Raw genomic sequence first — 16150 nt, forward strand, 5'->3', positions numbered from 1 at the left:
TGCCAATAAGAAGAAGAAGAAGATGACGGACATGAAATGACGAATTTAGAAAAAATTACCGTACTTAGTACTTTTTAGCCAAACGCTGTTCTGAACTTCTCCGTACTCTAAATTCGCTGTGAATCTCGGTGTTGTCATTAGATTTTCAACAGCGATTAATTCAATAGGTTTTGTGTCCCAGGTTATGATTGGGTATATAGTAATGAAAGCAGGAGGGGCACAGCGGATTGAGGATCTACAAAGCCAAATTGCTGACTCGGCTGATTTTTAAAAACCTCTTTTAAAAGCATTAGCATGAGCATAAGCATTATGACCGCACATTTCGTAGTTGCTACTCCGTGATTGACTGAACTTGCGAAATTGTATAGAGAACACAATGAATGGGGCTTAGGATTAGCTACCCATTCTCAATGTACACGTTTCGGTAACATATAAACACGTTTCAATAACGGCGCCGGCCACGTCCTTACGATCATATAGGAATGGAAGTATTGTTAATCGCGACTCTCGTTGCTACTGGAGACCGAGTATACCTCTGCATCTCCACGATTGTCTTACAAGCTACAAACAATAATTTATCTGGATTCACTTTGGTAAGCGATCCGATCTATGGGATGGGATATAACACTTGTTGAAATTTCTGTCATTTTTTTACATCATGTTTGCCGGGATATCAGTACTTATTTTGCTGCGCGGATTTTTGCCGAGCTGCAGAAATAAAAACTAAGTGTGTAAGGAAGTCCTGAGAAAATTCTTTAGATTTTGAGATAATTATTGGGTTTCAGTTTTAAAAACTGTGAGTCGAATTAAATCTATGTCTAAAAATTAATTATAAATTTCTGTCATAAAAACTGTTATTTTTACATACAAGCGATGATTTTTTGAATAAGATTGAATCCATAATAAATATTATTGCACATTATTCCGTATGACTTGCCTCAAAGTTGTGCTTTTCCAGTGGTGAATGGGGAGGAAAATTTAAAAAAATAATAATAAAAAGAATCAAATAATAATAAAAAGAATAAAAAAAATCGGATTTGTTGAAAAATGTTTTAGCAATTGGAATTTATTGCCCCTTAAAATTGAAATTTTCAACCAAAAGGGGAGACATATTTTTTGAAAATTACTTGTTTCAGCTTTATTAACTTCAAATAAAAGTCCATTTTTGTCACTGCAAATTAAAAGTCACTATTTGGTCACTTTTTCTGCAGATGAAAGTCACTATTTGGTCCCTTTTTTGCCAGTGTTGGTCACTATTTTGATCAGCTTTGATCGCTACCAGCCCTGGAGTGCGGAGGCGAGCCAGCCTGGGGCTGCAAGTCTCCTTAATAAAGCTAATAAAAAAAAAGCCCTGGAGTGGGGCGTAATGGTCATTTTTTCCAAATCAATGGTTTTTTGAAACCACTCTGAGTCCCAAACAATTGGGCAGAATTTGGGCCTGATGGGTTGCTTCCTCGATTTCCGCATCGCGTTTGAAGTTTGTATGGAAATTAGTTTGGGGAAACCAGGCTACTGTCATGCTATTGTTTAGCCCATCGCCAAATCGTAGCCAGGATGTCCCGGGCACAAATATTTTTTCATACTACTTTTCAATGATGACAGCGGTCTATGTCTATTGATGATGATGACACCGCGCTTGTCACAGGGTCGGGGGAAACGTATATTTCTGCATTTTTACTTCTAGAGGTTTCAGTTCATCGTAAACCAAACTTTGCTGAAGAAGGTACGTTGCTGGAACGTCCACGAAAAAAGTTATAACGTTTCGAAGATTGATTGTTCAAACCATATGCAAAAATCGTTTATTCTGCCAGCACTAGTGGTCAACAATTTAACTGAGTGTTATTTAAAAATTTCGAACTCATAGGGCTTTGGAGCTAATGGGAGTTATCCGAAATCATTTCATAAAGTAAATATTCCGACAAGAAGGAAGATGGGTTTTGCCCTCTGACAACCATAGGCTGCCCGGCAGTGCTGGTAGAAACATTGATCCATTCTATAGGGTATATGCCTCAATATGTTACGGTTGAGCACATTTATCGTTATAAATCTTCATATATTGCAGTTTCAACCAGAATTATTTCACCAATCGGCTTGCTTACTTTTGGTTTTGACGCCAAACAGCAAAAAAACGACGATGAAATCTTGGGCGAAATGGACAAAATGTCGACACCATTGTTCCTATCAGGTGGATGTTTTTTCAGCCCACTTGGGACGAGTGATTGTTGATTTCGAACATACGAAAGATAAAGATGGGTTGCTGTCTATATTACAAGCCATTTTGCTTGCGTTGAATAAAGACAGCATGCAAACAAATGGAGAAAACCAATACATCTTATTGAGCGTGGATTCTAATTGATTGCATGTAAGATACTACCACACTGACTGTGAGAGTGTGTTCTAGATTCCCCAAATAACACGCTCACCAAGGACATGCTAACGAAACTACTATTATATGATACCTATGATACATTTGTTTTTTAAATAGGGGGAATGACGGCTTTGGCAGGTTTTGTTCTATTATTGGCAGGGGGGTTTTTTATGACTGACTAGGTTCAAATTTGGCCTAAACATTTTTTGCATATCAAAGAATATTGTAGCCAAATTTCATAGAATAATAGAATAAAACCTGCCAAAGCCATCTTTCCCCCTATCTACCATATTTGCAAGTGAAGAAGTTTTGAAAAATGAAACTTACTAGCGTTGCCCAGCTATCGCTTTAACCTGTTGCCAGGTTAGATTTCGGTCGACTTCTTTTATTTCTTTATTGAGGCTTCGTCGCCAAGAGCCTCTGGATCTTTCTCTGCTGCGATGTCCCGCTGGGTTCCAGTCTAATGCTTGTTTACAGATTTCGTGTCCGCCCCTACGTATAGTGTGGCCGACCCAGCCCCACTTCCCGAATTTCTTCTGCTATCGGCCTCTGGTGACAACGACGATGGAGCTCGTTATTTGAGATCCACTTGTGATGCCACCAGGCCCGAATTATATACCGCAGGCATCTGTTGATGAACACCTGCAGCCGTTGAGTGTTCTCCACTGATACACACCATGTTTCGCTAGCGTATAACAGCACAGATTTTACGTTAGAGTTGAAAATTCGTATTTTGGTGCGTTCACTTATCTGCCTGTTTTTCCAGATATTTCTTAAACTCGCAAAGGCAGCCCTTGCTTTCTTGATTCGTGCGCCTATGTCGATCTTGGTACCGTCGTCTGACGCCATTTGGCAACCAAGATATTGGAAGATTTCAACATTCTCCACTGGTTGCCCGGTTTGACGTTGATGACTAAACCTGCCGAAGAGGAGCTCTCGACGAGGTCGTTGAGCTTACTCTATATATCAGAGCTCCGTTGAGCGAGTTGTGCAACGTCATCAGCCAATTCGAAGTCGTTTAGGTGCTCCATAGTTATAGGCTGCCATAACAGCCCGCGGTTTGGTTCACGGTCAATCGCATCTACCAGAATCTCGTCGATTACGATGAGGAACAGTAACGGTGATAGAATGCATCCTTGCCTCACACCAGCTACGACCCGGATAGGGTCGGACAAGACCCCATTGTGCAGCACTCTACACGAGAAAGCCTCGTACTGTGACTCGATGAGGCCGATGATTTTCTTATGAACCCCCTTACGTTTCAGGGCGCCCCACATATTCTCGTGATTGAGACGGTCGAAAGCTTTTTCGTAGTCAATGAATACCAAGTAAAGGGACTCTTGGAATTCGTTGACCTGTTCCAGAATGATACGGAGCGTGACAATATGGTCCACACCGGATCTTCCGGCACGAAATCCAGCCTGCTGCCACCGGAGAGTCGCATCGATCTTCTCCTGAATCCGGGCTAGGATAACTTTGCATAGAACTTTGAGAATGGTACACAACAACATAATGCCTCGCCAGTCATCCTTTTTGGGTACCTTAACTAAAATACCTTCCATCCAGACGACCGGGAAAATTGCGGTGTCCCAGATATTACGAAATAAACGATGCAGTAGTTGAGCGGATGTCATGGGGTCAGCTTTGAGCATCTGGGCTTTATTCGATTTCATGATTTGGATAGTTGTTTGAATCTCTAGCAGTGATGGAGCTTCGGTATTGATGCGTGTTATACGTCGGATCCTATGCAGATCATGCCGAGGTGGTGATGGCCTGGCTGGCACTTAAAAAAGTTGTTCGAAGTGCTCGAACCAGCGTCCCAGCTGGTCAGTTGGGTCGGTCAATAAATGATCATTCGCATCTTTCACATGTATCGTTGCATTCATCTTCGCCCCGCTTAAGCGTCGTGAGATATCGTAGAGGAGGCGAATGTCCCGGGTTGCTGCGGTTCTTTCTCCTTCGTCGGCCAGAGAGTCTGCCCACGCTTGCTTGTCCTGTCGCGCTTAACTTCCTTCTCAAGAGCCGAGTATTGTTGACGGGCTAAAACTTTGGCTCCTCTGGTTTTTGTTCGCTCTATCGCGGATTTGGCTTCTCTTTGCTCCTCTATCCTCCAGGTCTCATCAATGATCCATTGGTGGCGATGAAGGCATTCTTGATGGCGGCCCATTGGTCTTCCACGCTGCAACCTTCCGGAATATCTGCAGCAAGCGTCTCCAGTTCTTCAACGAAGGACCGATTCACCGTGGCATCTTCCAGTCGGCGTGTGTTGAACCGTCGTCCAACTCTCTCCTCCTGCCGACGAATCCGCGCAATGCGCAGGCGTATTTCGCCGATAAGGAGGTGATGATCAGACGCGATATCGGCACTACGTCCGTACATCAAGAAGGATCCGTTTTCATTTTTGGCTGATGCAGATGTGGTCGATTTGATTTTCTTTAGTCGATGAGGGAAGAGCGATCCCTTGATCGTTATTACCACAAAATTCTGCGAATAGCTCTCCGTTTTTGCTCATTTCTCCGAGACCATGGCGTCCCATAATGCGCTCATGGTTCGAGTTGTCGGATCCGATGTTCCCATTGAAGTCGCCCAAACAGATCTTGATATCACCCTTCGGAATTCTATCTACGACGGCATTGAGTTGACTGTAGAAGTTTTTTTTGTCTTGCAGATCGGCAGCATCGGTTAGCGCATATCATTGGATTATAGTAAGGTTTCGGACCCGTGTTCTAAGTCTGGCAACGATTAGCAGAGTGCAGAGTGTGCTTGAGCGCTTAGTAGGAAGCCAACTCCGCGATGCCGGGGAGCGTGTTCACCTCGTAAACCAGAGTATAGCAGAACTTGTTCCGACGGCGTTCTGTGTTCTCCAAAGTTTGGCCAACGGACTTCACTCAGTCCCAGGATCTCAAGCTTCATGCGGCGTGCCTCATTGGCAAGTTATGCCAATTTCTCGAACAAATTGATGTTTCGGGAACAGTAGGTTGTTGGCCCAAGGTTCCCTATCCACCGGGATGGGGCTGCCATTTTAGGTATAGCTTCCGGGGAATAGCATTTCATACTCAGCCGCTGGATGCCAGAACACTTAAGTTAAGTCAACGAAACATGGCTGCTAAAAAACCGAGTCAAAGTGATTTTTCACGCTAGGTCGTTGCTTTTAATAGTAATGAAGCTGAAGTATGTTTGATACACTTTTTTAATAAATCAGTGGTAAATACCTCCCTACAAATCGACGTATTATCGCTGAAAAATATTGATTAATTTGAGTGATGAGCCAATGTTACATCCAGGGCCAACGTTACCTCCGGTCACCCTATTACGTCGAATTTGGGCTTCTGGAAATGGGAGTAGAAAAATATGTTGTGAATTCTAAACCTCTTTGTATTCTTCATAGGAAATCTTTCGTAAATTTCACAGTAAATTGTTCATAAAGGGGAAGGGACGTCTCGTCTGAAGTCCTTCGGCAGAAAGCCATTTGACAGAATGTCACTGCTTAATAACACGTTAAGCCGAATTCCATTTGGTCAAATTTAATATTTGGTTGAAACTGTTATTAGCTCGAAAACGGTTTGGTCAAAAGTAACTACGACCGAACCGATAATTTGGCCGAGAAGGCCGTTTGTCCTAACAGACCGTTTGGCCGAAATGGTCATTTTAACCATATTACTGGCCATGATTTCATAGTTGCCGTAACAACCATTTCACTTTCGCACGTATTTCGAATAATTCAAGGATAAACATCGCACATTTGAAACGTTTCAACCCGTAAGCACTTATGAGGTTTGGAATAAGCAATGTATCGGTGTTGCAGCAGGTTCATATTGAACCCGCATAGCATAGCTGCCAACACATCAGGGCCGCATTCAGCTGACCCTATAATGTATTCACATATGTATAAAACAAGTCAGTTTTGCTACGTAATGATCTTCAGGGGCCGGGCTCTCCATAAGATCATAATATGGTTCATAGGATTCTTGGGAAAAGATGAAATTTATGGTTATGGTACAGGTAACAGATGTTGGTTTGCGATTAAGTTAACATTAATTTTTTTTTTCTCTCTCTTGTTGATGGCTCAGACCTTTTGATCCATAAAGCCAAGGATTGTGACATTTGTGGTGTTTTAAAAATCATCGTTCGGGATACCGAAACTGATGCCCCTTCAGTATTTTACTGATAATCTTTCGTGATTTGATTACATTTATTTTTTATTTTTTTTTTAAATCTCAAACATATTTGTCAATCTTTCTCAGGTATTCAACAATTTGTTTGTGTTCTCTGGGGTCATTTTTTTGAAGAATATTAATCAATGGTGTATTATTATTTAGTATGGGGGTGTTTGTTCTGTTTAAATCAGTGGTCCCCAGCATGCTTACTATCAAGGGCCGCATAGTAATTTCGAACTGTTGAAGCGGGCCACAGTACATTTGCATGATTTGTTTTTCATATCATGTAGATTTTTACTGCTTAATAAATTATTTTGAATATCTATTTCACATTTCAATAAAATTTGTTGCGATGAATCTTATTTAAATAATATACTTGTAAACACATTTTATTCTACGGGTTTTATCTCCGCAGTTAATACTAAAGACGATAAAAATCTTTTCGCAACAACATCTTAAACATGATTATTGTTCACTACACATAACAGTAACGATTCCTTAACCTCATTCCATCCGTTCAAGGACTTTAAATATGCGAAATGTATGCGCGTAAATGCATGAAATAAATAAACTGATAGTTTTATTTCCTATTTAAGCAGTCAAAATATTGAAATCTCCCAATTCTGTGTCATTGAACGAATAGATAAAAATTGAGATTTCGAGCCACCGTTGATCATAGTTTGTCGTATCAAATAACGACAAACATGTTTCAAAGCCAAGTAAACTTACCAGCAGTTTTGAATAGAAATCGAATAAATCTGATTTCCGCACTATGTGCCTTGTTTCCAGATTTCCGATCAATTGATTTTTTCAGAAACCTTTTATTCGTCAACTAATCGGAGCTTGGGAAATTCTTGAAGGTACCATTGATCGAGGGTTCTTTTGATAGATCGAAGGCTATCTTGGACATTTTGAAACAAAAATAATAAAGTAAATTACTCACAAATTGCCATTATCACAGTGTTGATTGGTTGGGTGGTTGTTTGGATTGTTGGATGGCAACTTTCTGTTTCAAATGTGGTATTTTTTCCGTTTAGTTTTTTAGAAAATCAAAAATCCAAAGTAGCTCCCGCAGTCAAAAAAAGCCATGCACGACGGTAGCGTAAAGTATGTTAATCTTTAGCTTGCTTTCTTAAGTTAAAAATAAAGGAAATTTAAATTTTGCCAAACCCTCACTTGTAATGAAAGTTTCCTTATTTCAGAGCAGTATATGACAACATTAGTTTGACCGTTTTTGACCATTGGAATTTCCACCATTGACCATTTGGCCTACGTAACATCTATGAACTGATGAATTTAATTAATCATGATGGTGCTTATACATCGTAATGTTGTGAACTTGACAGATTCCCTGAGTATAACAAAAAACTGAGTATGATGAAAAGCATTTCTTATGCATTTAAACGGGCCACATGTAGTGTATATTCTGAAATCCTTCGCGGGCCGCAGGAAATGGCTTCGAGGGCCGCATGTGGCCCGCGGGCCGCGCTTTGGGGATCACTGGTTTAAATTGTATTTAGGGCAGTGATAAAGAATGTGTGATAAGTCCTCTGTGTTCCCGCAATGGTCGCAACGAGAATTTGAGACAAGATTCCAGTTTGCTAGTTTTTCTTTCGTTACTACATGTCCTGTTCTGATACGTCCGATTTGTAATACTTCTATTGTCGTTAAATTTAGTCCTTTGAACCACGGTGTATTGCTGATTGTTTTAGAATGTTCATAGTGAAATTTGCCTTTCTCCGTTGAAATTAATTCGTATTGTTCCTGCCATTCTTTATTAGTTTCGTTTTGAATATGTTTAGTAAGTCCGGTAGTGAGTATCCTATTTGTTCTTCTGTAGTCTTAGTTGTACCCATTTTAGCTGCATAATCAGCTCGATCGTTCCCTATTATATTAATATGTCCTGGTATCCACTGTATGTATATTTTACTGAAGTCTGTTTGTTGTATTTCGTTCCATAATTTTACTATTAAACTATTATCAGTTTCCATTGGTTTTAGGAGTAGTTTGTTTTGTTTGTTTGTGTATTTACGACACATTACACCAGAGTAGTGCATTCGTGTCGGAAGGCGAATTTAGCAATACAATTTTGAGTGTTACATTGTAATATCTTCCCTACGTCTTGTCTCACTTTTCTCTCACTCTTCTTTTCACATTTCTTTTCTCTATTCTTCATCTTCATCTTATTTAACGGTGCAGATTCCAGCGAAACAGTCGGAGATCTACTCTACGATCCGGTTGGTAGGATAATTTGTCGGTGGTACCAGCCAAAGGCTTCCTTCCTGGTTGAACAAGAGCTGTGAAGTAGCAGCGCTTTCGTCTACGTGGATCAACTGTTGGGGAAAAGGTGCAACGATAAACTCTGAAAATGTATGAATACATTTGTACTTGCCTGTGGGGCGCTTTGCCCCACAGTACGAACTGCAGTCGAAACCATTACACTAGTTCGCCAATACCGACAACAGCCAGCACTGGGGATGCGCTTTGTGTAATTTTGTTTCGGTTACGGTCCTCCTCCAGGCGAGAATACAGTTCCGGTTTGATGGTGACCTGTAATTTTGGCAAGGCAGTATCTGTATACAGATGAATAGATCGAGTACTGACCTGTGGGACGCCAGTGCCCCACAGTGCCAGCCGTTGCCGAAACTACTACACAATTGATTCCAGATACACCGGCAACAGCCGGCACTGGGGAAAGGCTTTGTGTAGTGCTGTCGACTGGATTGTTCTTGTTAGGGTGTTGGCGTTGGGTGGATTCTGTTTGCTGGTGTGGGGCGGTGTCATATTCGATTTCGCCACCGTCTAAAGCTGTTTGGATAGGTTGGTTTGCTGCAGGAACAGCAACAGTCTTTTCGTCGCTTCGTCGGCATTACCCAGGGCAGCTCTGAGACTAGTTGTGTTGATGTCGTTGTCCTGTCGTTGCTGCTCATACTTCTGGCAATGGAGGATAATGTGTCGCACGTCAACGATGGTTCCACAGCACTCGCAAGTTGGCGGAGGATCCTTCTTCAGTAGGAATGTATGGGTCAGTCTCGTGTGGCCTATTCTTAGTCGGGTCAGTGCACGCTGGTCCGCTGGACTGCTCTGATCCATCCATCTGAGCGTATCGTTCTTGATCTCTCTCAGTTTCTCGTCGCGAGAATCGTGCCACTGGCGGTTCCATCGCCATCGTATTGCCTGGGGTGACATTGCGCATCTCGAATCGAATCACTCGATTCGTAAGTTTTTGGATTCGTTTCTGTTTCGTATCTATTTCGTTCGACTTCATTCAGTCGCAGTACAAGATTTCGAATGGTGCTGTACTAGTTCAATCGAGTATGTTCTGTCAAACGAAATGTAAACAGAGAGAATAAGAGATAGCTGTCTCCGTGTTTAGTATGCCGCCCGCTGGAGAGACAACCTTCAGCGCATGGCGAATGTGAGTAAACAGAGAGAATAAGAGTAATTTCATCTGCGTGTAGCATGTTGTCTGTTGGAAAGGCATCCTTCAGGGCATGAATTGGCAGTTAATTTATAAACAAGCAAATTGTGCTCAATGACTTTAAAAAGCAATATTATTTATTGAGCAGTTGCAATCGATTAAAACATTATGCCGATACGACATGTTTTGTAAATTGAGATATTGTTACGACACAAATTATAAGTTTTATGTTTATTCGAGTGTATGCCACAGATCCAAATTTGAGGTAAATAATTTAAAGCTTGGGTCTACCCATGTGCGTTTTTTTTTATTTAACTCATCTATTTTTACGTAGATCTTGGAATATACACGTTTTTACGCAGATTTTCCCCATAGATTTTTCACGCGAATTATAGAAATCGTCAAAAAATACGTGAAAACTTCAAAACACCGATTTTAGTTGAAGTCGTTTTTACGCGGATTTCAAGATAATTAGAGATTGCATATTGTCTGGAAACCATAAAAGTAGGTATACTAATGACATTCTTTTCCTCAAAAGACAATAATAAAACATTTATTCTCTTCTCGTAGAGAAATAATAACAAATATAATTAAAAACTTTCAGCAAGAAATAACTCTCGAACAACATTCAGAAAGCTATAAAGGTGACGAGTGTTTTTCATTCGACTTGAGTCGTTTTTCAGTGTGCTAACGAGTTTCCATAATGCCAAAACATCTCGTTATTCTTGTACCTCCTCGAGCATACTCGAACGATGAGTCGTTTTCGAGATCGAATCGAAACCCGTAATGCCAAACATGTTCGACTCGATAGAATTACGTTCGAATCGAGATGCACAATGCCACCCCTGTTTCATCGCTCTCAAAGCGTCTTCGCCCGGAATGGGCATATCGATTGCAGGCTGTCTCCTAGCCTCGTTTGCTAGTCGGTCGGCCTCGGTATTTCCACTAATGCCGGCGTGTCCAGGGATCCAGCAAAATCGGATGAGTTTATTGTGCACCAAATTTTCGATCTCCTGTATCCACGGGTGTTTTGATGTCCCGGATTCTAATGCCAACAGGCAACTAGCCGAATCCGTTAGAATTATTATCTCACCATTGGTATTCGGGGTCAAAACTGCTTTCTTTATTGCATACGCCTCCGCAGAGAAGACACTGCACGCTTGCGGAAGACTGAACGATCCTGCGAGGCCGGTCGTGTGAAACGCGGCTCCAACCGCATCATCAGATTTTGAGCCATCGGTGTAGATCACCGTCGAACTACGGAATCTTGTCGAGAGCAATTCTTGGACGACTGGTATAGCTCTATTTGGCGGGGCGCCGGCTCGAACGCAGTTCTTTACATCCCACACTATTGATGGTCTTCGTGCGTGCCAGACACGATCACTCTGCCTTGCAAGCTGGTCGATAGCGGGGAGTGTTGTACCCGTAATTTCGCAAAGACGGTCTGATGCCCGACGGATCAACGGAAGGGTGCTGTTGTTGGGACTTTTAGTCATAATTCGAATGGCCGTCCGCGCTACCGACTGTGTAACAAGTAATCCAAACGGAAGAGTGCCAGCTTCGGCCATGATGGAATTAATCGGGCTGGTCACAAATGCTCCGGAAGCATAGCGTACCATTTTATTGTACGCTGGGGCGAGGGTCTGCAGGGTCTCCGGCCCTCCTCGGCTCACTAGTCCAACTCCATACATCAATTTCGCAGTTACTAGCGCCGAACCCACCTGCAGTAGGGTCGCTCGGTTACCACGTGGAAGTTTCGCTCCAATCATCTGGAGGATTCGCAGTCGTGAGTCGCACGATTTTTTCACCGCTTTACAGTGCGGTTTAAACGTGAGCGTTCGGTCCAGAGTGACACCCAGGATCCTTAGGAGGTTGGTTTTCGGAACAGGAATTTGTTCGATGGTGATCTCTTTGGCCGGCTCTCTGCGCGCGTTGGGGCTGCAGTAAAACGTCTGCGATTTGGTTGCAGATATAGAGAATCCCACGCTCTTCGCCCACTTGTTCACAGCTTTGACGGCGGTTTGCAATCTGCGGTGTAAACCTTCCTCTTTTGCTCTACGCACCACGAGGAGGATGTCATCAGCGTACAAAAGGATTTCAACTCCAGCGGGTAGCACGCGGAAAATTGGCTGCATCGCGATGAGAAACAGCGTCACGGACAGAACGGAACCCTGAGGTACTCCGTTCTCCAAGAGGTACTCTTGAGACGTATGTCCTCCTATGGATACCTGGAAAGTGCGTTCTGAGAGGAAACTCTGCAGTAAATTTAGCATCCGACCACGTATTCGCCAAGATTTTAGAGTTCGCAGGATGCCGTGTCGCCATGTGGTGTCGTATGCCTTCGATAAATCCAGGGATGCTATCAGGCAGTGCTCGTCGGTAGTAGGCAACGATCTTTCAAGCTCGGCGAAGTACGTATCGGTACCATGTCCAGCACGAAAAGCGTGTTGGCGCTTATCGAACCGTCCACTGGATTCGAGTTCGGTGATCAGTCGCCGATTAATAATTCGCTCGAGGAGCTTCGCCATGCAGCTGGTGAGCGAGATTGGCCGGAAGGCATTCGGTCCGGAATCGCGGCAGTTTGGTTTTGGGATAGGAATGACGACGGCTTTCCGCCAGTTGGCGGGAAACTCGCCACTGCGCCAGATATCGTTTAACATCTCAAGAAGCGTCGATTTTACGGATAGCGGAAGACGTTGCAGCAGAGGGTACCCGATCGAATCTGGACCTGTTGAGACACTTCGCCCTTTGTCGAGGGCCCACAGAAGTTCGCTCAGGGTAATATCGATGTTGTATACATCATCATTGTGATGCGAAAAATCTATGGACCGTCGTTCAGCTGCTGCTTTCGCCATCTGGAACGATGGAAGTCGCCGATCTCTCGCAATACACTTTCCCAAGTTCTTCTGCCGCTTCTTTAGGATCATCCGTGAATCCGTCCACTCGTTTGAGGACGACCGGGCGCTGTTGCCGATTACCACGCAGGTATTCACTGTCCGCCACAATTCGGTCGTCGTGCTGCTGGGTGATATTTTCGCTACAAAGTTTTTCCATGACTGTTCCTTTGCCTCACTGATCGCCTTTCGCGCCGCCGATCGTGCTTCCTGGAATTTCGCCAAAGCCTCCGGAAAGCCCTGTTCACATAGTTGCAGGCGTGTGAGGGATCGGAGACTCTTGCGTTGGTGTGGAATGGGTGCTTTCGCTTCGGGGTACCACCATGGTGTCGCTTTCGGGCCAATTCGGCCACTGGATCGTGGGATGGATTCTGTTGCTGCTGTCAATATCTTCTCGGTGAAGCTGTTAATGTCCCACTCGGCATCTGCCCGGATGGTTTCGGCCGTAAGCCGCTTGTACAATCAATTTGATCGTAGAGCCACTTCTGTCGTGTCGTTCGATGGTTCGTCCATCCGGGAATGGATAAGATGATCGGGAGGTGGTCGCTATTATGCCAAACTCTCTGAACAGATGGTAACGTTAATTGCCGAGGTTTTGCCCGTACCCGGATCGATGCGGGTATGTGAGCCGTCGTTCAGAATCACCAACTGATGGGTCAAAATCATCTCGGCGATGAAGCGACCAAGCGGGTTCGATTAGCAACATCGGACCCTCTAGCTGCTCGAATAGCTCACTCAACGCTGCCTGACACTGCGTAGAGCTCGGCGGGATGTAGATAGATACTACCGTTACCTGGATCGGTGCGTGGATGCGTACTGCAATAAGCTGCAGGGTGGTTTGGATCTGCACACGCTCAAACGGTATGCCTTCTCGGATGGCTAGGCCAACCCCGTGTTGCCAGTAGTGTACGCTGTTCGACTCCAGAAGTAATGTATAGTTCCTGCCCACGAAATCTGGTGCAACAACGGTTTGATTTACCTTGGTCTCCTGTGGTGCAACGACGCAACGCTCGAGATCAGCGATAATAAGCTTCAATTCGCTGATATTGCCCCTGAGGCCACTCAGGTTCCCCTGTAGGGCGAAAATGCCACCGGAGCGACTATCCGTGGCGGATCGTGTGACGAATGATGATGTGGATGCCCTTCGCGTCGGCGGGTCGGTTGTAGGAGAGAAATTGACCGCGGTAACTTTTACAGGCGTTTGTACTATAATGGGACTTACCCGTGGGACGGTTTGCCACACAGTACCAGCCGCTAATACCGACAACAGCCGGCACTGGGTATGCGTTTTGTGTAATATTTATTCGATGGGATGGGCCTGTTCCGGGTGAGAGAGCTGCTGTGATGTGGTGTGGACCTGTAAGGTTTTTCGAGACAGTATCTGTTTGCAGAAAGGAACCTTGAGGACTGACCTGTGGGATGCCTTGCCCCACAGTGCCAGCCGTTGCTGAAACTACTACACGGTTATATCCAGATCTGCCAGCAACAGCCGGCACTGGGGAAAGGCTTTGTGTAGTATTTCCAACTGCTCCGCTATTAACGCTATTAACGCTATTTCGCTTCGGGGCTTCGGGGTTGTATATGCTGGGTGCTTCGAGCTTGCAGGTGTAGGGCGGCGGCCAGGGCATAGGAGGGCTACCCCTCCCCCCTGCCGTCTATCCCGGGGTCTCGGTGTCGTGAAGGTATTTGATTGTGTATGGCGGCAGCCAGAGCAATGAAGGACTACCCCTTTCCCTTGCCGTCTATCCCTAGTTTCCGGTGTCGCGGTATAATCAATGTTTCCATCGGCTACGGAAATAAATTTTTCATCAACGGGTTGGGGTAAGACGTGCCGGATGACTCCTTTAATCTGCCGTACTTGCGTCGGAAGAGGTACTACACTTTCCCTGCTTCCGAACCGTTTTGGCTCGTTGTCCGTGTTCGTGCTTTGGTCGTCATTGAAGTCCATGCGTTGTTGAGGAGTAAAGCTATCGAAGACCTTGATTAGGGTTTGTCTCCGGTATCTCTGACTCCTCGCTAGAAGTCCATTTCCGTGAGGTAATGGGTGACGGCGGTTTTTCGGCGGCGGACTTGGATTTGGTGAGGTGGCCGGTTCAGCAAAAGTGTTTTTCGAAGATCGTCCACACTCTGTATCCTGAATGGCTGGGGAGTTATTCCTGGTTCGAGTGATGGGGCCTGTCATTGTGTAGGTTGGTCGTTGTTCATGGCTATGGTGCGGTTTTTCTTGGCTGGATGTTTCGCTAGTATGGCTCTGTTTTACTTGAACAGCTTGTTGTTTCGTTTGTCTGATATACGCATGCATTTGATCTATCCGCTCATCTTTTCGTCTGATTTCTTCTCGCAGTTTACAAATTTCCTGGTCTTTTCGTGTCATGGCCGCTTCGAGCTCCTTTAGCCTTTTCTCGAAAGTATTCTGTTGCGCTGTTGCCTGCGCATAGCAACCTCCTGCCTGCTGTTCGGCTCGTTTTCTTGCCTCCGGAAAGCTTAAGTTGTCACGAACTTTAATTTTGATGACCTCTACTTCCTTTTTGTAAACCGGGCACTGGCGATTGGTCGGTCGATGGTTTCCTTTACAATTCCGACAGAATGATGCTTCGTTGCACTCTTCTTCCCCGTGGAAATTGCCAGAACAGTTAAAGCAGCGTTGCGGTCCAGGGCATCGGACGCGAGTATGGCCGTAGCTGAAGCATCCATAGCAGAGCATCGGATTCGGGAAGTATGGACGAGTGGCAACACGCAGAAGGCCTACTTTCATATACTCCGGGTAGGTTGTCTTATTGAACGTAAGGATCAGAGCTGGCGTATTCATTCTTTGGCCGTTCTCGTTCTTGGTGATCCGCTGGACACGGATGACATTTTCCTTGGTCAGTTCCGCCAGAATATCTTTCTCTTCCATGTGGATCACGTCATAGCAGGAGATGACGCACCGGCTAACGTTCAAGTTCGGGTGTGGGGCAATTTCTATTTCAGTTCCGTCGATTAGTTTTGTTAGCTTTAGCAGCTTAGCAACGAATCGGGTCACGGACACTTAGAGTGTACTTGGTCCCTTGCGCTTCAGTTTTGGCATTCTCAATTTGACCAGCACATGCCTCTACGGACTTTCCGATCACGAACGGATATTTCGGGAGTGGGATTTCATTTTTGCCGGTTAGCTGCAAAAACGTCAGCTCACCGAATTTATTCGTCGGGTCCATAAAATTCGGTAGTCTGCGTTTTACAGACCCGCCTGGGTCGCCGCTACTAGCGGCCGCCATGTTGGTTTACGTTGGACTCACTGTTGGCAACGGTTACCCGTTACCTACCCCAAAAG

At 44.5% G+C, this 16150-nt stretch overlaps 1 protein-coding gene across 1 annotated transcript in view; it reads left to right on the forward strand.

The window, feature by feature from the left end:
* Positions 1-16150, forward strand: part of LOC134205882 (sentrin-specific protease-like) — a 42888-nt gene that overhangs the window by 14540 nt on the left and 12198 nt on the right. The window lies entirely within an intron of this gene.

This window comes from Armigeres subalbatus, chromosome 1, assembly GCF_024139115.2.
Source record: "Armigeres subalbatus isolate Guangzhou_Male chromosome 1, GZ_Asu_2, whole genome shotgun sequence".
Taxonomy (NCBI): domain Eukaryota; kingdom Metazoa; phylum Arthropoda; class Insecta; order Diptera; family Culicidae; genus Armigeres; species Armigeres subalbatus.